Consider the following 20,451-nt stretch of genomic DNA (forward strand, 5'->3'; position numbering starts at 1 on the left):
CAATAAGTCTTAGCTGAAGTACCGTGTATTTTTATAGACATCACACTTCATAAAGAGGACAAAACCTCTAGTGAGATCCAGAGGAAAAAGAAGCAGTTGATCAAAGTTCTGGAAAACTCTAAAGGAAAGACTGAAAACATTATGGTGTTCAACACACTCTCTGTCTTCATGTTTTAAAGAGGAATGCATATAGACGAAGATGATAAATGGCTCTTGGGGTCTGTGGAGAGCAAGAAGAGAAACTGCAGGCTTAATCAGGCAAGGAAAATATCAGCTTTGCAATGGGAAAATAGAAAAGACAGCGAAGCTCTGAACTGCCTGCCTGATAAGCTGGGGTGTCTCCATTGCTGAAGGTTTGTAAGGACAAATTTGACAGGTATCTGCGAGAAGTGATACAGGCAAGGCACGTGCACTTCAACAACCTTCACACAGGGAGCTGCTGAGCACAGGTTACTGCTGCGGAGTCATTCCCTCCCGTAGTCCATTCCTGTAGCTGACACTTCTCTGCTGTACCATTTAGAGCAGGCAAATGGACACTTGTCATTTAAGATACACTGACACCATTCTCAATTCTGAAGCCACGTGTGTACTAGGAGGCACTTCCAAGGATTTATGCAGTTTGTGGCTTGATGCCAGGACAAAGAAACAGAACTGCACAGTGGGAGAAAAGCACCATTTTTTTCTCTTTTTGCCAAGTTAATATTTTCAAACTTTGTAGTTTCAACTTTCTGCCATGTCAGAGGCCTTTTCACAGTATCTGACTGATAAAACACTTTTTCATTTACTTTTTTCATTTACTTTTGTTTGTGTGACCTCCCTATTCGTATGATTTGTTGAAGGAGTCAGAGGCGACACATTTAAGCCACCCTCTGTGACAAGTGCTTGGATATTTATAGGTCACTTTAAATCAGCTCCTGTCCTTGGGTGCTATATAATTCAGCTGCATAACCACTGTCCTGCTTTCTGCATTCTGCAACTGTAAATCCCCCGGTGTCTATGGATAATGTTTTTTTTTTTTTTTTCTCACATTAGGCCACTGATTTCAGCAAGACTGTTAAGATGGGTTGTAGACACTCTGATGGAAACTCCTCAAGGCTGGGGATAGGATGACATGGTTAAGTGTCCAAATTAACCCTCCTCTTGTTCTGGGTGCTCACATCAGGAACAGTCACTACAAACACTCCGTAAATGTATTAGCGAGTAAAAGAGGGGTGTTTCCTAAGGGATACATACCTAAAATAGACCAAATTTTGAAATGTTAATGTCACTCCACAGTCTAGATAGGGATCCCTGTTGGATAATACTCATAACACGGGAACCTAGGTTTTAAACATCTTAGAGATGACAGTCTGAATCCAGGTTCATGAAATGCTTTACAGAACTTAGACTTTTGTTTGTTTCCTTTTCCCAAACCTGCACCTGAAAAGGTCGGCTGAGTCACCTTCTGTCTCGTAATAGGAGTTTTCCCCTCCAGACTTCAGATTTCTCTCCCTCCTTTGAGGGCAGCACAAAAAGGCTTCCTAGAGACCCAATACTACTTTCACTGGTTTCCTGTCATGTACCATTCCCAAGGGGTTGGTACTGAACAAAAAATCAGTGGTATCTACTTGTTCAATAGAAAACCTGACTATCCCTCCAGACACAGTGCTTTCAGAGGAATTATAGCTATATCTAATTTTAATCTCCATCTGCACTGAGTGGGTGCAGATAGCCACATAAGTGGCATAGCAGTGCAAGCAATTTCTGGTGAAAGCAGAGTTGCAGAGGAAAGCAGGTAAATGTGACAAATGCTGTCAGAAAGGAAAAAGCTACACATTTCTCATTCCTTTCTCAGGGATAACAGGAATGATCACTCCAACTTTTCTTAAAGTCATAGCTTAACTGCAGGATACCCCAAAACAGACATTGGAGGGTCTAGGCGGTGACAAAACATGTCTGCATTGTTTTGGGGTGTCCTGGTGTTAAGCTGTGAGAGTTACTTTCAGTTTGACCACCCAAAAGACTATTTTACATTCAGAAAGCAAAGTAGTTGTTAAGTCTTGCATCTGTGGGGTTCCTTCAGAGAAAAAATGAGTGGTTATATCTTTCAAGAGGCGTAATAAAAATGTGTTTTATTTTCTATCCTTTGGGACACCATAGGGTGATCATCATAAAAGTTTGTGGATCATTCAGTTTACGGCTATGATGGAAAACCTATTAAAAGTTCCCCATGTGATGATAACATTCACTGGGGTCTCCAACCCCCTCTCTTCCCTGCTGTCAGTCTCTGGTGATGAGTTCAGGTGCAGCAGGCATGTCAGAAAAAGTAGTGTGACAGCAGGTTTAATTTCAGTTGGGGACTGAGATGGGGCCAAAGCCATTAAAGGTGATTTAAAGCAGGTGGGGTTGAACCTGTCATGAGTGTTTCATAATGCTGTGTTATTCTTAATGTATGATTACACTAGTCCCTGTGGATCATTTCTGGATTTACAGTGTTTGCATAAATGTTTGGCTGTAAATTAGAAGATGTTTTTGAGTGGTGCTTCACTAGCTGGAAGCCATAGATTTGCAGTCTCTGCTGAGCCATCAACCATCGTAGGGGAGATAAACCAAGAAGAACTTGACTCCTGGGCTCAGCAGCAGTGATGAAACATGCAGGACTGTCAACATTTCTGGAAGACATGATGTCTATTTTGCAAATTAGTTGTGTGCTTGGGCAAGGAGAAGGAGGGCAGGAGGCATTTGGTTCCCCAGGTACCTCTTTCTGTGGTTAAAAGGACAGCATGACTGAGAGTGGAAGGTACCTGAATTTCATAGAAACATTACGGTTGGAAAAGACCTCCAAGATCATCTGGTCCAACCAACTTGTGTCTTTGGACCCACAATTGAAGTATTGAACTCTTGACTGCTGTGTGAAGACCATTTCCAGGGGACACAATTTCAGGTGTGTTGCAGGTCCTGCAGGGTATTGTGGCAGTGGTTGCTGGGTGTGATGGCAGTTGAATTTGTCTCTCAGGCTACAGAAACTAATGCCTAACTGTGCTGCCCCAGTCATCTACTGAGCCTCAGGCAGACCTTTGAGCTATTTGTTCAGCTGGGGCAAGTTTTCCTTCTTAATCTTTTCAGCTTGGCAGGAGCACTGCTGAGCACACAAGGAAGCTCATCAGCTGCTGGCTGGATGTTTGGACAAGGGGATAACTCCTGCTGAGGCTGGTGAGCTCCAGTCCTGTCTAATTTACATTGTTATTTATTCTGCAGGCATTCCTGTGCTTCCTGAGTACAAGCTGGCTTTTCAGCACGTTTACAGCCACACTCCCACAGAGAGCCCAGCAGTGACAGACAACTACATACAGGAGCAACAGCCCCCTTGCATTAAGGAGGACTGGTGTTTGTAGGCCAGCAGTAAAAGGCCACCCCATTCTGTGGAGAATGGAAGAGAGGATTGATTAACCAGGGCACATTTACTTCATGTTCTGGGGCCCTATATTTTGTTCAGACTACAGCAGTTTTCAAAGCCACAGTTTTACAGGTATATGCCATTTCCAAACAACCCTGGAAATGAGGAATGTATTTGCTCCTTATCTTCCAGATGAGATTAAGGTGACTTGGTCAAGAGCCCATAAACAGCTTGTGGTACAAAGCATCACTAGATGTGATCTCTGGGCCTCTCAGAAACTCAGAACTGCTCATTTCCACCCTGCAAGCTCAGCTGGAGAGGTCCTTCTTGGATGCATGGGCCTGCATGACAAAAACATGCACAGCATTTGAATACAGGGCTTGGTGAGCCCTCCCCAGCTGGCAGGAGGTCATCTGTGCAGACTGACAGCATGGCCAGGAGCACACGCTGCTTTCAGAGTGGCACATAGCCAAAGTCTCTATCCTTTAGCTCTGAGAAACGAAGCCTCATCTCTCTAGGGCTGATGTCACATCTGAGGTTTAATTAAGCTGTAAGGAGCACAATGATATTATAACAAAAGACATTTGTTGGTGCCAGAGGGAACTATTCCCACCCCTGGTAACAGATGTCACAAACACGCAGGAGAGGAGACAGGAATTCTTCATGGCTTGAGCTGAAGGGCCCTGCAGGAGCCCGGGTGTTACCTGGGGCTGGAGGAAAGAGGAGGAAAAAGGAACAGTGGCTCTGTTGCTCCCACAGGCTCTCCATGGGCTCCTGGTGCTTGTTTCAGCCAGACCTGCAAGGTGATGCTGCTAGGAATTCACAGCCTGCCAGACCTGTGTGTATGGCAGCAAGGGTTGGGCACCTCACAGCTAACCAGGAAAAACATGTGGATAGTGGGTCCTGGTGTGATGGAAGACCAACGCCTTGAGGGATCTCAGTTTAGCTCCTAAACTGTATCCAAAATCTCAGTGTGACAGTCCTGGGTTTCCTATCTGCATGGTGAAATGAGTGTTCCTCTACCCTAAGAAGAGTGTTCTGTAGGTAAAATCTATTTGCTGTCTCAAAGTACTTGAAATCCTTCAGTGCTATGTGTTCATCTGAATGCCTATTTAGATATTTTCTCAAAGGAATGAGCAGGAAGAAGACATCACCGTAGAACCCCTCAGCCAATAAAATACATCCCAGAGTCTGATGGCAGTGACCAAAACTTGTGCTTATCTTTATTCACTATCGCCACCTCCTCTTAGACTGTTGCAAGTCAGAGATTGGTCTGGGGGTGGTCACAGTCCCTTGTCACTGGGAATGGCAAACAAACCTATGGGCAGCACATCATGTCTGCTGGGATGGAGTCAAACCTTGATGGGGGAAACTGCTTTGGTGTCTTCTTCGGCAGTCAGCTGAACCTGTCTGAAAATGCTTCCAAGACCATTAGGAACTGGTAGATGAAATATCACGGGATGGACACAGCCTTCTGTAAGAAAAGAAAAGAAAAAAAACACACACACAAAAAAAAAACCACCAACAACAACACAAGTTGTCTTTTGCAACAGCAGCTGCCAGTGTGGACTTGCTGCTCCATGTTGATTGTCTCCTGGACTAGATCTGCCTGCCACGTAGTGCTCACGACGGGCACAAGCCTCAGACCAGGAACCGCTGGTCTCAATAGAGTGTCACCTGGGAGGTGACGAACACAGACAAAGGCACCTCTTTAATTTTTATAGCGCTGCTAAGCCCTCTCTTTTGTAGGGTTGGATTTAGCACAGAGCCCATGGCTGCCTGATGACGTGTGAATGGGATGTCAGAGAGGAACTGACCTTAGAGCTGACGACAAGTTGTACTGGCAAAAGCTGGTGTAGCTGAGTGAAGGCTGAAACCCTGCTGCAGAAAAACCAAGGCAGAGTTGGCACAGGGTGCAGGAAGCAGGCACAAATATGTGGCATGGCAACTACTGATTAAGACAGCAAACACCACGACACAGGGGTGATTAGGGCATGGATGGTTCAGGAGAGAATAGCATCTTAGTAAAAGAAGCAAAACCAAACAAACAAGGTATGGGACCGTGAAAACTAAGCTGAGCTGCCGTAAGGGCTGTCTTTATATTGCACTTTTAATTTAAGAGATTTTACAGCAAGAATTACACTTTTTGCCTGCCTCCTTCTCTTCTTATGGAAGTACTTGTTTTCCTTTACCTGGGAACAGAGGACCCCGTCCATAAATCTTTACGGCTCTCCTGCTGTTTTATGTCATTGTGTAACTGCAATACCATGATTTGTCCCTGCCTTCTCTCAGGAAAATTTCCCATGTTCAAATTTCTTTTCAAAGGACAGCAAGGATGATACTGCTTCATATATCCTTCCTGTATGCTGGGCAAGGATTTTCATGTCAGCTACAGAATTCATTTGTGCGATTAAACATACATGCACATAGCTCCACACAGGCTTTTGCAAGCAGGCAAGACATTTTTTGCCCACATTGCAAACTAGTCCAACAGCCATGGAAATGCAATCACAAGGTGCTGAGTGACAACTAATATAGCATACTTCTCACAATCTCTTATTAGCTGGGCTCAGCAATGCACTAAAATGACTGCGCTTCTTGCCACATGGAGCTGGCTGGTGTGGGGTCAATTCAGAGCACAATATTTCAGGCCTGACATTCCATCCCATGGGGTATTGGCTTCTTTTAATGAGGTTTATCAGATTCAGATAGAGAAAACAGAACCACAGGAACAGAAAAATCTCCACAGACCACCAGCCTGGAGATCATAGCTGAAGAACATTTGTGTGAGGACTAGCAAGACCCCAAAATGAAGTGAACAAGACTGATGTTGACAGTTTATTACAGTTCTTGGCTGGATTAGTGAACACATACATATTTTTTTTTTTTTTTAAGGCATTGTATTTTAAGCCAAAATCTGCTGTGATTTATGTATTACTTAAAATTTGAACTAGAGTTCATTGGTGTATTTTCAAAATAAGGAAATTTCACAGAAGTGTAGTGTTCTGGAGCCAGAGCATGTCACAGAGATGTGTCTGTCTCTGACTACTACCCTGAGTCAGGGTGAACTACACCAGGGTGAACTGGGCCGAACCTTTCCCTAGGAGCACTGTCTAGGTCCATGACACTGTGGTCATGTGTGGTCACCATGAGAGAGAGATAATGATATCACCTCTTTTTGAACCTCACATAACTTGTTTAATACTATTTTGTCCCACCAAAAATATTCCAAATTATTTTTTGCAAGTCTGTGCTGCCATCAGCTTTGGTTTCAAAGGATGGTGAGCTCTTGCAGATTTCTAGGGTAAACTGCACCTGGTGTGTTTATTGTTGGTTTGGGAAAGGAAGCAACCAGCTTCACTCAACTTTCCCATTGAAAAAACCTTTCAGCTGGCAGCATTTTCCTCACACATCACAGTGTTCTCTCCTGAAACCCCCAAGGTTTCAGGATCTCTCTCCAGCAGCTGGTTTGCCATGACCAAAACCCTCCCCATGTAGAGGTAGCTGAGGCTGTAGCTGTATCCCAAGGATTTTGTAGGTCCTGTGAAGCTCCCTGGGACCTTACACTGAGTTTCTGGCAGTGCTTTCTTCCTCTGTCCGTTCCCAGGGAGTCAAACGATGACTCCTTCAGTAATGATGAGGCCAGGACCAAGCTGGCCATCCACAGAGCTGGGAGAAGTAGAAAGCAGGGCCAACTGTGGGATCTATCACTGACTTTCCTGACCCAGACTGATTACCACTGGGCAGCACTGACAGATATCTTGGATCTCTTCATGGAAAAGCCAGGTGCTGCATGTTGGCTCTGCTCTCCTATCCTCACCCCACCTTCATTTTTTCTATTTTTGCCCCCCTACCTGCTACCAAGTCATCTTTCCCGTGGAAGGGGCTTCATTACTTCTTGTTTGGACAGGACCTGGCTTCATCTCTGGGAAATTCAGCAGAGTCTGTAGTTACCACAGATGCCTGTAGGGCTGCAAATAGGAACAGGACTAGTGTTCAGAGATACTGTAGAACGAGACATATCTGACACAAGGTGCACAAGGAAAACTATTTGTAGAATAAAGATTCCCAAACCGAACTGATCCAAAGCTTCTGACTTCTCTGAACTCGAGACTTGTCTTATCAGTAGGAGACAAGGAGAATAATCTGAGAGTTAAAACACAGTCTGTAGGCTTGGGAAATGTAGTTGCAATTCTTGGCTTCTCCAAGAACTTCCCGACCTTTTCCTAGTGCTTTCATTCCTTCTTGTGGGTCATTGCTTATTGACAGACTCTCCTCAGTATTGCTTAAACCCAGGCCTGGAAAATGGTGACTGTATGACTTTAGATATTTGTCAGGTCAAGACAGATGAGAAAGGTGTTTGGAGGGTGGAAAATGAACAACAAAAAACAATTCAGCTTGAAGGCATATATCCAGCATAGACAACCTGAACCCAAACATTCAGCTTTGGCAAAACCATAAACAACTGAAAGCAGCATGCGTTATAATAGGAGGCACTGGGGAGCCTTGCAAATCAGTCAGCCTGTAATAAAGTCACTGAGTTTCTAGCACATCATCACACTGATTTTTTGCTGAGGTTTTTCAGTGATGGTGCATGCAAGTCATTCCAAACTACAACACACTATGGACAGAATACAGTACATTGGGTGGCAGAAAATAAACCCCATTTTGATAGTTTCAAGTCTACATGTATAAACCTATAGTCAAAAAACATACTCAGAACTGCTTCTTGTCTCCCATCACCATTCTAATGCACCCTTTTGAAGCTTGGGACCTGTTATAAAATGCTAAAAGGGTACAAGGACAGTCATGCACTCTGGGTGAGAGCTAGCACAGACTGTTCTCCCGGTTCCTTCACTTTTGGAAGGAGTTTGTCATGGTGGGAGTCCTAAAGAACAAATTATAATCCTACTTTACAAAGAAAAGCAAGATCTCTCCAAATTAATCTACACCAGACCCGAGCAACGGAAAAAAAAAAAAAATCCCTCCCAAAGCCAAATCTAGGAATGGGTTTAATCTTGAGGTTATGAGTGCTCATACCTGCTGCGCTCCAGAAGATATTCTCACTACCTCCATCAGTACTGGGATGTTTGCCTCACATCCTGTCTCTAGCTAAACCTCAGCCCCAAAGTACCAGGAGAAAAAAATGGGTAAAAAGAGATAGAATTAGTACTATGTGTCATGGGAAACAAAATGTTCCTTTTCCTTCTGTGTAGCTAATGTGAGTCCCTTACATCCTCCATACACAACAGTGCAAAAAGGATCAGTGATTTGGCAACAAAATCTTCTAACCCTCCCTTGCAGGAACACATAAACCACTCATGAGTCTCCTTATCAAAATCTTTCTTTTAGCTCCAGAACTGCCCTGATCCTGCCACAGGATCCTCACTTGATCAGGGTCCTCTCTGGAACCATGCACCTACCCTTCCAGAAGGGAAAGAGGCATGCAGGCTTACAGCTGTAAATGTTTCACTGCTTGTTTAGACTGCCACTGACCAAGAAGCATCTGCAATGATTTTGTATGGAGGAGGCTTGGCAGCAGTAAATTACCATCTGACCTGATATTGTGGTTGTTTAGCTTTTTTGCTTCTTTTTCTCCTGTTCCTCCAAGGAGATCTGGGATCCGGGACATGTTAAACATTATTTTGCTGACTTTAAATCGTTTTGCAATATTGCAGTCAACTTGAATGCCAAACTTAAGCCTGTAAACTCTATTTTTAACCTTGACTTTGTCAGTGCAATGGATACTGTCATATCAAAGTATTTAAGGGTTTGTGGTAAAACTTCCTCAAACCAATTTTTGCTCAGATGAGAATAGTCTTACTGGAAGTCTATACAGATAGGAGCTATAAAAATTGGGTTTAAAATTGAATCAGGCTGCAGGAAGAAAACAATCCTTTTGTACCACAGCATAAAAGCAGGCAATTTTTTGGAACAGGGATGGGCTCTGTTCATAGGATATACATCAAAACAGCCAAACTCCAACGCAGTCCTGAAAGGATCCCATGGATGAAAACTGTTCTGCAAAATGGTGCTTTTGGGCTGTATTCATGTAGCAGAGCTACCAGTTGTCGGCTGAGCCAGCACGGCTATTTGCCTTCCTAGCCCTTCAGAGAAAGACACAAGCCAGGTTTCGAGCACCTTTGTTGCAAGGGCCTGTTACCCTCGGAATTATGAGAAGAGAGGCTTATCCCGAGCACGTGGCTGGCTGGGATCGCCTGTGGGTGAAGGCAGTGCTGGAGAGCCCACACGGCTCACGTTTCACGGCCGGTCAGCAGCAGCTGGGCAAGGTGCCAGCCACGTGGGACTCTGCGTGTGCACAAGCCATGCCAGAAAGTCAGTAACACCTGCCTTTAAATTGAGGTAAATGGCTCTTGGTTTATAGGCATAGAGTGTGATCTGCATGGAGGCATCCAGCTATCGTCTTCTGAAACAAGGAGACAACCGGCTACCAACTGGGGAGTCTGGGCACAGGTGCACGTCTGGTCACGGATCACTCCCATGGAGACAGCCATCTCTACAGCATGGCAAGCACACAATCCAGTAATTTCTTGCAGGAGCTCAGGTCTACTCTCCAGGAATCATCTACCAGAAATACGACGCCACATGAAAACCCGGAGCTGTCATTGCAGCAGAGTAAAGCTGACAACTGTGGTTTGAGCCTTATGTAGTTTTAGACACAGGCTGGAGGACTAGAGAGTTGGATGCGATTCATCTCCAGGAATATCACTGGGAAGGTTGTCTCTGTTGGCTATTTTTGTTTACTGGCTTGGTTCTTTACCTTTGGCCCCTCTAAAATAAAAACAAACTGGGGAATTAGAAAGTTGAGGACTAACAGCTTTTACCTGAGAACCCAAAAGCACCATTGCAGAATTTTATGTATCTTCTTGGCCTCGCCCGAAAAATAGGAACTTTTTCAAGCCAGATCCACACATCTACCCAACAATAAAGAATTTAAGTAAGTCACTCATGATTACAGCAAAGCTGGGAAATACTGATGGCAAAAATGTGAGACACAAAGGTGAGGAAAAAAGATATTTCTGATGAAAAATTACCTTTGAATATCACTTCAATTTATTACATACTTCAACTGCATAAGCCTTTCAGGATATCCTAGCTGGATGAAAGGATACTGCTGTGACTAGATTTTATTGCTGATATTATAAAGGAAAAGACCAAATAAAGAAAAAGATGCTGAGATCAGGAGTAACAGCCTGAAACAACTTTGAAGAGCACTCTGCAAGTTCATAGACTCAGGTTTTCATTTGGACAGACAGATGATGGTTTGAGGTCTGTTTCAGCTTTTCTTGGTGCTAATGGGGCTGCAGATACCCTGTACTGATATCTTAGATAACTTCTAATTCACACTGGGCGTAGGCAGCTTTCAGTTTGGGATTGTCCCCCATCCTGTTTTGGCTACATCTACACAGCTCTCATTCAGCAGACCAGAGAGCAACCAGAAAGACAATGTCATCCATTACAAATACTTGGCTTCCTTGTGGACAAGCTTCAGATTGCATCTATTTCTGTCTTCCAGCTCAGTAGATCACCTCACAGACTGTGAAGGCATCAGTCATCTTTTGATGTGGAATGGTACACAGTCTAAAATACACTTGGCACAGTCTAAAATATACTTGTATTGTAGGACTTGTTGGCTTATTGTCTGAGAAGAGACTCTAGCCCATCTATAAGCACATTGTTTCAGAACAGGACTCTAGCTGAGAGTTTGCAGGACAGATGCAAATGCTACTTGCAGAGTCACAGACCCATTAGAAGGAAATAGAGCAATTAAAAGGTCTTGCCCTGAAAAATCCCATGTGTTCAAGCAGAGAGCATGTGCATCCAACACGGTATGCCCAAAACACACATTTGTGCTTGCAAACTGTGCTTACGCAAGAAAGTGCTTAAAACCTGGCCTAGGTCAAGTCTCAACTGGAAGGAATTTAGTGAAATGATCCATCTGGAGGTGTTCAACTACCAGACTCTGCTTCTGGGGTATAAGTGTTCCTGGCTTTGGGCACGCATTCACAGGCAAGTCTAATGGTGCACAGCTGCATGACACCCCCATGAGAAGACGGCTCACGTCTCACATCTGGACACCAGTCTGTCAGACCCACCACCTTGCAACCTGGCTGTGCTAGGTACACCTTTCGCGTGTTTTCCCTCAGTCTTCAATGACTTTATGGCTGTCACTTTTGATGCTATTCTCAAGCTACGTGTGACAGAAATAGTTGCATTTTCACATGTTTACACAATATCGTGTCCAATGAAATCCCCAACACCAGCCCTTTCTCAAAAAGCTGAAAAATGACAACGGGAGATTCACCTGTCTCCTGCTTTCACAAGGTCATGGTTTTCTTCATCGACTTTGGGCTCACCAAATCGTGCTTAAGTAGCTTTCAGGACAATTCACATGTCTGGTTTATAGTGCCTGGATTCACATCAGTAAAGCTGAGGCACATCATGCATGATAGCCATATTTTATTTTTCATACCAGCACCAGATGCCTCATAAACTGGACAGTTTGTGTACACGCTGAACCTCCTCTTTTCTTTAACCTCACCACAATTCCATCAGCACCAAACAGGCCGAAGCATTCCTGTGAAGTGACCAATTAAACCACATTAATTATTTAAAAATAAAAATAGACAGGGCGTATTTCTTTCCCCTTTATGTCCTCTGAATCAAGTGCCAGGAGGAATTTCCACCCCCAAAATGAAGATTTATTCTTTGAAAAAGCTTAAATAAGGAAAAAAAAAAAAAAGAAAAAGACAAAAATAAACTCTTCTCTTTTTGTCTTTCCAGCTAGCATTGCCTTTGAGTAAATTGGAAATCATTTTAGTGGGAGGTGATGATAGCCTGAGAGATCAAACTTGTTTGCATCGTCTCTGACTGCAGGGTGCAAAAGTCTATATTGTAACTCTCCTGTAAGAACCTGGTTTGAAGTATTTTTATTTATGAAGGGACAGGGAACAAGCAAACTATATGGTCATACCTTTAATTGCTCTTATTTAGCAAATAACGGAGTTTGAGGAATTCTCTTTGTTTCTCTTATTAAACAAATGGCTTTTTGTTTGTTTGTTTGTTTGTTTCTGTTAAAGAAAAGAAGCTATAAACAATGCTGGGAAAACAGTGTTGGGAACACACTCAACAGGCACAGATAGCCTCCTTTGTAGGACTGTGCAGTTATTAGAGGTAATACCTAGCAAGGAACATAGTATTTAAGCTTTTCAGATTAATACACATTCAGAGCAAAGCAAAAACCAGAAACCAAATACTCATTGAACAGTAAGAAAAAAATTAAGAACTGTTTTGGAAAATCCGCCAGGCAGAAATTTTGGTTAGGCAGAATCTGAGCACCTTTTCTTAGATTTATAGCAAAATTTCCACAGAATCTGGGAAATCTGACTCTTTCCAAATTCAGTGACATATTGGGAGAATGAATAATCATCCACTTGATATCAATGTCTTTGAGATCTTTATGTACATGATCTTCATAAGGTATAGTCACTCTCCCACAGCCTTACATCCAAACCTTCCTGCTAGAAATTCAGAGAAGTTTGGATCTGATGCCCTCAAGCTGTATGTGCAATGGTTTGCACTATGGACTCCCGTGGGTTTCAGTTTCCACGGGCTCAAATTGCAGAGAGCTAAGATTCATGACTGCGCTTCAAAGGTCACTCAGTTGTGCTTGAAGAGGCACACAAAGAGTTGTACAGGGAACTGGCAAACACCTGAGATGTAAAGTAAGCCTGCGCAAATATTTTACACCCAGGAGAGGTCTCATCTGAGCCAGTCAGAACATTTGAAATGTGCTACTTTTGCCTCACAGATTCAAACGCTCCTCTTGCTTTCCTTCCCCACCACAATAACCGAATACAATGAGGATATGTCCTCTTTCCTCCCTGAGCGTAAGCCAATGGAAAACAAAAGCGCTCATTCAGCGAGCATCCCTAGGAAGAAGCATCAAGAGAAAGGGGCAAGTTACAGACAACAGCAGTCTGTGTAGAACTGAACTGCTCCTGATGAGCAAATGTTGCAAGATTTACTGGAAGACATCAAATGCTTTTATGCACTCCCATTCTCCCCTTACATTTTCTTTCCCTCATCTGGCCACAGAGATCTCATTCCATCATCTTCAATTAATTCCCTTTACTTTTCACATCTCCCCGGGCTGGGTGTTGGGAATTTGCTAGACCAGGCCCATTTTATTAGTCTATTTTTGTTATTCCCAAGCTATCCCCATTTTAGTGTGGGATGTGCTCTAAGTTATGGTGCTTACAGCCAGTTGCTACTCCTTTATACAGGTCCCAGGGCTGTCTGTATTCACTCTGAATATAAGTGCTCAAGTTTTATGGGAAGGAGAAGAAAAACCCTGGTTCATTTTTCTTTCTGTCCTTGCTGCAAGACAAATGTTTAGCCGCCTTCCTGTTAGCAGCATTCAGATAACCCTCAGAGGGTAGGTTTTCAGCACAGACCGGGGGGAGAAGATGAGAGTACATATGGAAGGGTCTCCAGACTCCTACTAGCAAGACTTGCAAGGTTAATTCTCTGTGGTCTTTCCTCAAAGTTTGGCTCTGAATCTTTCTTTTTCTTTCTTTCTCCCTTTCTCCCTCTCTCTTTCTTTCTCTTTCTTTCTTTCTTTTTTCTTTCTTTCTTCCTTTCTTTCCTTTCTTTCTCTTTCTTCCTTCCTTTCTTTCCTTTTTCTTCTCTCCTTCCTTCCTTCCTTTTCCTTCCTTCCTTCCTCTTCCTTCTTTCTCTCTTTCTTTCTCTCTTTCTCTCTTCTTTCTTCTCTTTCTCTCTTTCACTCTCTCTCTCTCTCATTCTCTCTCTCAAAAAAAATGCATATTAATTTAGCTCATAACTTGCTAGTTCTGTCTCATGAATGTTGACCTGTTCCTTCACGTGTTCTCCAATAATGCAGGCAGATTGAAATTTTACCCTCCCCAACCTACTTGGGAATTCCAGTCTTGTTTCTATTCCTGCTTCCTCATCAAGTTTACCAAAGGTCTTAAAGAATACTGTAAACTGGCCATGGACACAGAGGAATGCATTGAATAAGCAATTGCCCCAGCTATCCAAACAAGTTCCCCCATTCTCAACCCCTGCTGGGAGTTTATGGGTCTCCCCCAAGTACAGGCGCTCTCATGCACTATTCTAGTTTTAATTTCAGTGACCCAAAGACTCCTTTTCCAGTGAAAAATTCATGGAAAAACACACAGCTGGATGGAGTCATAGGCTAATGTAGAGGATAACTGAGTGAGGACATGGTACAATGTGACATAACATGTGTTTGCTTCCCTGAAAAGACCTGGCGGGGTGAACCTCTCACCACGGATATAGGTGCCTTTTGGTTAAGCCACATTTGCATAGCTTTCTTGGTCTTCTGGGGCCCATATTCTCAGAGCTCAGAACACAGAAAAGGCTTTATCCCAAAGTACCAAGGTGTACTATGTAAAGATACACCACACAGGTGTTACTCCTTGGGGAAGCTGCAGCTGGACTCTATTAGAGCAACAGCGTGAAGGTGCCTCATTAAATCCCTGTTGTTCTGCAAATATCATCTCTCCCACAAAAGTCAGGGCTCTAGTCAACAGTGTTGGGATGTTGCTGGATACAAGGCGTTACCTTTCTCAAAACAGGCAGAAGTGTGAGCTGATCAAATTTCTGACTGATTTCCTTTGCTAGGACCATTTGTAGCTGTCACCAAACTAGTTTCAGAGCAGTGATTAGTTATTTCTCAATCCCATCAACAAAGACCCACCAGTTCACAGTAGTGAGGATGCAGTAAGACTCCTTCAATACAACAATTGAAATAACCCAAAATCATGGACCTGTGGAGGTGATGCTGTCTGTCTTCATCTGACTTCAAGCTATTGGCTTTGCAAGCCAGGTGGTTTTAGCAAGCTGCTTTCCTTGGTGATTTTTACTGAGAAGCTACTTCTCAGACATGTTTGCTTACATCCTTGCTTCGTTATGCACATTGGGAAGAGAAGATGAATTTCTACAACTTCATTCACCAGGATACATCAGCAGCTGGTATGAGTTGCCATGAATTTTAATGGATATATTCCTTTTACTACTGTTGCTCTCAGATCCAAATTCTGAATTCAAATGCTCATATCTTCTTTTCCTTCATGACTGTAGTTTGTGAAATAAGTTTGATTGCTGGAATCCATATGAGTTCTCTTCATTTATGGTCTAAACTTCATGCTAAAAACTCAGCATTAATTTATTTTGGCTATATGGGCCTTAACAGGGACAACCTAGCTATCAGAAAAAGAATCTCCCAAACGTTTCTGGGTGCATCAGTCCTGCAGAAATCAGTGGCAAATTAGGAATGAGATTATTTAAATCCTAAACCTAACAATCTCTAACAAGCCTAAGGATTCAGATGTCTAGACTTCACTTTGTCTAGACTCACTTGACATCACAGTCCATTATCTTGGGTTTCCTTACTCTTGTTACATTCTTGCTTTAGGTCCAGGTCATTTGAAGCGTGTGACAGGATAGCCCCTTGATTCAATCTGGATGATGGATAAATTCATTTCTAAATCTCCCAGAGAGTGGGATTGTTTAGGCTGTGCAACAAGAGGGACCAAAAAAAGCAGACATGTAAGTGCAGCCCTTGAGGTAGCCAGTAGAAACATACAAAGGTCACAGTGCAGGAAAGGGTATCTTGCAGACAGCCAGGATTGTTGACTAAATATGTTGTCATTAGAAAATGTTGCTGTTCCAACCTTCTTCCCCCACATCTTTTTGCAAGAAAGCATTACTGTAAACTAAAACAAACCCAAACATTCAATAAGGGCAGGTTTCTCATGTTGATGATGGAATTTCTGAACAAATCTAGATGCTTTCAGTTCAGAACAGTTGTTGATATAGAGGATATATGTCTTGGAATGAGCGTGACCAAGTCTCAGACTAGGAGGATGATATTTTGGGGTCTTACCACCTCATTCATAATTATAAACAGTTGAAAGATCATCTTAAGCCTGTGTTGACTTCGCAGGGGTAATGGTTCCCTCCCCAGCTGATCTCTTTGCTATTTTAGTCAGCTGACTCTTTTCCAGAGAGGAGAGACTGTTTTTGTTTGTTTGTTCAGAGGGAGGGAGAGAAGAGAGAGAGAAAACCCCAAAAATCTCAACTAAATGAACAAAAACCACTACAAAAGGGTTTGGGTTTATCCTGTGGTGGGACATGAAAAAATTTTTGAAGTCTCAGAAAGTTTCACAGAATGAGAAAACCATTATCTGAACAGATTTATTTGCAAAGAGACATTCAAGAAAAAATGAATCTGTATTAGCTTTTTTTTTTTTTCCCAGATTATTTAACTCAAAATAACTTTGACAAGTCCATTTGTTCCCAAGGTCATTAAACTACCATCTTACAGGCACTTTTTTTTTTTTCTTTCTTTTTTCTTTTTTTCTTCTAAGATTTAAGTCACTAACTTCAGTTCCAAAGTGAATTAAGGTAAACCAGATGGAAGCCACATTAATTCCAAATGAGATAGTCTATCCAGGGGTTCAGTGCAGTTTAACCACCAGCTTTAAATTCAACCCACTAGTTAATTCAGGTGAACCATTCTGCATGCCTCTGTGTAGGCAAAGCTGTTCCCGGAGCGTCTGACAGTCTACTGAAGTTCAACAACATGCGATATCCTTTCCTGCTTACTTACACCCTGCGAGGAATGTGGTCTGGAGCCAGCACTAGTAAATTATCAAGTAGTCAGCAAGATCATGTCAGATTCTTGTTTGCAGCCATTGTTATTCCCTAAGGGTAGATGGTGGTAACCCTTGTGCCTTCATTGACCTTTCTGATGATTCCTGTCAGACTGTGTCACCTTACTCACTTTTTCTTTAGGATATATATATGCTCTACTGGCTTTTCTTACGCTATCTGTAGCACTTGAGTCTGTGTATCTCACCGGCACAGAGCCATGGTTGTTAACCAACGTTTTGTCATCTTCAGTAAGAGCTTAAGCATCTGGGATTGCAACAGTGAATCTTAAAACAAAAATGAAACACATCCTACAGCTGTGGGATGCAAACCATTCTGACTATCAAAAGTCTCCCCATAACCTGTGGCTTTTGCTCATGAGGTTTCTTGCGCTTATCTCAGAGCAGCTGTCACTGGTCAACATCACCAGACAGACCAGGCCTCAGGATCAAGAGCTTTTTGGTGTGGGCCTGCGCAGCCTGTCAAATTTCCTGTTCAAGGCTAATGCCATAACTGAGTGCGTTAGACCTTGATGTGGCACATCTCAGAGGACAGCCTGTTTGCAGTGGCGCATGGCTGAACTTGAACAGTCCCCCACAGGTCAGGATCACAAGTCTCAGACACGTTTTCCTTACACTACACCAAGTCCAAAGGAAATCAACTTAGTGCTCCGGCCTGCTAGTGCAAGGAAACATATTCACAGCCTCTCTTTAAAGTTGTCCCAGCAACATTTTCTACTCCCCCATCTACTCTCCTTTTCTTGAAAAGCAGAAAGTTTTGTCAGATAGAAGCTCCCTTGGGCCTGCGGTATCAAATCCAAATCTTGTTTAATAAAAACTTGACACGTGAATATATTAGCAGATTCTCTGAATAATGACTCGTGTCTCTCATGTTTGGTTTCTGTTTAATAGTCTGCCAATTCTCATTGCTTTTCAGTTTTTCCTAGGTGTCACACACTTTCTGATGACGGGATAGAAGCTGGGGTCAAAAACTGCTTCTTTAGTGAGGTGGGATATGAAATATCCAGGAAAAATGTTGTCCATCTTTCAGAATTCAGATCTTTGTGTGCCAACCAGGGGTGGTCACAGGGTAGACACAACCTCAGTCTGAACTGTAGAAGGAGAAATATCATATCAGCTGGTCCCAACTGGAGCACTAAACTCTCTCTCTCTCACTCTCTTTTTTTTTCTCCTTAAGAATTTTATGCTCCTGATTTTAGGCAGGGTTAAGCAGTAGGACTGCTCTGTAGTAAAGAAGAAAGCTATGAGATAGAATTGCCTAGTTTGCAGAACTATATCAGATAATGAAGGAATGGATTTAAAAATGAGGTCTTTCAAAATACAGAACAAAGAGAGGAAATTCTTCTTTTCTGCCTGAGCCTGCAGAGCATTGCACTGTTCGGGCTGTAGATCCCTTGGTTACCAGAGGTAATCCCAAGCATCACAACTACAGCTGAGAAAAAATTCTGAATCTCCAACCCTTGGGAAAGTCTGACATTTTCAAATTTGCTTTAGGTTCCAAAACATGAGGTTAAAGAAAAAAAATCCATAATTCTTATTCTGTGGAAATGTCAAAAGCTATTTTTTTATTATTATTTGTAAATGTCAAAATATCCTGCTTTGACATTTAAAATGTAAACAGTGAAAACACTTCATCCCTGAGATGGCCTACATAGGATCCCTTCCTCTGAGGTCCTACCAAGACTTCCTGTCATGCTTCACCAATGCATTGCCTTCTGGGAATTGTGGTCCCAGACTATATATTCTCCTGTGGGCTAGTAACCTCAATGCAGTTAATAAAATGTAGAGAAACCAACATCTAGAGAAGGAGAAAGGGACTTATTGAGAAGGAGTGACCCAGCTCAGCAACTCAGTGCCAGAGGATGGAGTCTAGAAAGCCAGAAGGGGGAATCCCAAAATATCAGTGCTGCATCTCCATGTGTCCCACCAGATGTCCCATCATTGCACATCTGCATGGTGGGTCAGATTACTGGGCAAATTCCTTGCCTTCAGAAAATAGCAAGGACTAAGCCATTTCCTCTTCTGAGTAAAGTTAACTAAGAAGAAAACATGTCAATGGAAACTAAGATTAATTCAGAAAAAGAAGCTATTCCTTGCTGGATTTGGACAGCAAGAAAAGTGTGGGAGAAAGACTTTTTTAAAGCTTGCATGTTTTACCTGGCATGAACTGCTCACTAGTGAGCTGTAGGATTGATTTGTATAGTATCAATGACTATGAAAAACACAACTGCAGGCAGGATGGGGATTCATCCCATCTGAGTGTAAGTGCCTTAATTAAAAAGCTGAAGACTTCAACCCAGTGCGCCAAGGCTCCATCTCTGTCCACAGCAGGAAACTTCATCCCCAGAAGGTGCAAGACCAAAGCAGAAAGCTGCAGCTGAGCTGGGTGGAAAATGTAGCAGGTGGGTGAGGAAAGCAGGTCCCTTGAGTAAGGATGGATTCACATTTGATCTTCACTAGAGTGCAGCTAGCTGTGCCATTAGCACTTGACTGCGGGCTGCCATCAAAAACAAATGAACGGACTGAGCTTGTAACTCGGAGCAGGTCAGGATGATGTGAAGGAGAAGCAGGAGCATCTCACTTGTTCACATTGCCTCTCTGGAAGAGGAAGAAGCCGTCCCCTATTTCCCAAGCAGCGCCTGCAGACTCCTCCAGCCCTGTTCCAGCTGACCTCCAGCAGGATGATGGGCCACCAGAGGCCCAACGAACGCCAATGGCTCAGAGCTGTCCGCCAGCAGAGCTAATGGCCCAGGCCTTGCTGGCGAGAGAGCAGAGAGCAATAAATGTCCCAGAGATGCTGCTGAGTCGATCCGTTTCCTGCACGCAAGCTGCACATTGTAAAAACTGAGGCTCGGATTCTTTTTCCTGTTTGCACTGGAGCAGACCGCAGAAATTGCACAATCCTCCAGGCCAGACCCAAGGTGAATCGTGAGACGATGGATTCCAAGGCAATATTTCACACTTGCTGAAAAAGCGATACAGCCCAGGGGAAGGGACTGTAATTAGGGAGAGCAGTGACAGCCCACAGACAAAGTAGTTCCATAAGCAGAGGAAGAAATGAAAGCTCGTTTCCAAAAGCTCTCACTTGCATGGATTCTCCAGTGCTCAATAAAAGGTGTGATCCCCAAGCAAGAGAGTCTCTCTCCTTTCTCCACTTGCTTATTTTGATGAAATATGATAGGCACAATATTTTTAGGCGTTCTCCCCTGCCTGTCAGGTTACAAAGCTGCTAGCTGGAGGTTGTATGGGCTGACACATAAACAACATGATCACATTAAACTCAGTTTCCTGAGGAAGCCACTCTAGAGTAAAAGTTTTGATTTGGTGGAGACATCT

At 43.1% G+C, this 20,451-nt stretch overlaps 1 long non-coding RNA gene across 1 annotated transcript in view; it reads right to left on the reverse strand.

The window, feature by feature from the left end:
- Positions 1-20,451, reverse strand: part of LOC310901520 — a 63,660-nt gene that overhangs the window by 12,106 nt on the left and 31,103 nt on the right. The window contains exons 4-6 of the long non-coding RNA XR_014585871.1: positions 7,231-7,347; positions 5,194-5,257; positions 4,695-5,053 (exon numbers count right to left, since the gene is read on the reverse strand). This is a non-coding gene — a long non-coding RNA (uncharacterized lncRNA). The remainder of the gene's footprint in view (positions 1-4,694; positions 5,054-5,193; positions 5,258-7,230; positions 7,348-20,451) is intronic.

Source organism: Anser anser (genome assembly GCF_964211835.1).
Source record: "Anser anser genome assembly, chromosome: 6".
NCBI lineage: Eukaryota > Metazoa > Chordata > Aves > Anseriformes > Anatidae > Anser > Anser anser.